Source organism: Arachis hypogaea, chromosome 9 (assembly GCF_003086295.3).
Source record: "Arachis hypogaea cultivar Tifrunner chromosome 9, arahy.Tifrunner.gnm2.J5K5, whole genome shotgun sequence".
Taxonomy (NCBI): Eukaryota; Viridiplantae; Streptophyta; class Magnoliopsida; order Fabales; family Fabaceae; genus Arachis; species Arachis hypogaea.
Window position 1 is genome coordinate 43,290,023 of NC_092044.1, and position 1,538 is coordinate 43,291,560.

Sequence of the window (1,538 nt, forward strand, 5' to 3'; positions counted from 1 at the left end):
TTTTTATGTCATTTACTCATCTTTGTAAACCCTAAGCTACTAGTTCTCTACAAATAGGACCTTTTGCTATTGTATTAGACATCTTGGTAGCTATCTTTGAGTAGTCTTTTGCTATCTTAGATCATGGGGGCTGGCCTCTCAGCCATGCCTAGATCTTGTTCTTATGTCTTTTCAACGGTGGTGTTTCTACACACCATAGATTAAGGTGTGGAGCTCTTCTGTACCTCGAGTATTAATGGAATTACTATTGTTCTTCTATTCAATTCAGCTTATTCTTGTTCTAAGATATCACTTGTTCCTCAACTTGATGAATGTGATGATCTGTGACACTCATCATCATTCTCATCTATGAACGTGTCCCTGACAACCACCTCTGTTCTACCTTAGATTGAGTGGATATCTCTTGGATTTCTTAACCGGAATCTTCGTTGTATAAGCTAGAATTGATGGCAGCATTCAAGAGAATCTGGAAGGTCTAAACCTTGTCTGTGGTATTCTGAGTAGGATTCAAGGATTGAATGACTGTGACGAGCTTCAAACTCGCGATTGTGGGGCGTTAGTGACAGACGCAAAAGAATCACTGGATTCTATTCCGACATGATCGAGAACCGACAGCTGAATAGCCGTGCGGTGACAGAGCGCGTTGAACATTTTCACTGAGAGGACGGGACTGTAGCCATTGACGACGGTGATGCCCAACATACAGCTTGCCATGGAAAGGAGTAAAAAAGATTGGATGAGGACAGTAGGAAAGCAGAGAGACGGAAGGGACAAAGCATCTCTATACGCTTATCTGAAATTCGCACCAATGAATTACATAAGTATCTCTATCTTTATTTTATTCTTTATTCATAAATCATTCATAACCATTTGAATTTTCCTGACTGAGATTTATAAGATGACCATAGCTTGCTTCATACTAACAATCTCCGTGGGATCGACCCTTACTCGCGTAAGGTTTATTACTTTGACGACCCAGTGCACTTGCTGGTTAGTTGTGCGAAGTTGTGATAAAGAGTTGAGATTGCAATTGAGCGTACCATGTTGATGGTGCCATTGATGATCACAATTTCGTGCACTAGTTATTTGCAACCATTTCAATGAGTTCTTGAGCTTCTGTAGGCGTCTTCTTCAGATGAAGAGATCCTCCAGCAGAGCTATCCAATGACATCTTGGACAGTTCAGACAGACCATCATAGAAGATACCTATGATGCTCCATTCAGAAAGCATGTGAGAAGGACACTTTCTGATTAATTGTTTATATCTTTCCCAAGCTTCATAGAGGGATTCACCTTCCTTCTATCTGAAGGTTTGGACTTCCACTCTAAGCTTACTCAATTTTTGAGGTGGAAAGAACTTTGCTAAGAAAGCATTGACTAGCTTTTCCCAAGAGTTCAGGCTTTCTTTGGGTTGTGAGTCCAACCATATCCTAGCTCTGTCTCTTACAGCAAAAGGGAATAGCATAAGTCTGTAGTCCTCAGGATCAACCCCATTGATCTTGACAGTGTCATAGATTTGCAAGAATTCAGCTAAAAAC

At 40.7% G+C, this 1,538-nt stretch overlaps 1 non-coding gene across 1 annotated transcript; it reads left to right on the forward strand.

Moving 5' to 3' along the window:
* The first annotated feature begins 1,225 nt into the window (after window positions 1-1,225).
* On the forward strand, window positions 1,226-1,333 carry LOC112714005 (small nucleolar RNA R71). Its single transcript, XR_003158963.1, has one exon. It is a non-coding gene; the product is annotated as a small nucleolar RNA R71 (small nucleolar RNA).
* The last annotated feature ends 205 nt before the right edge of the window (window positions 1,334-1,538 follow it).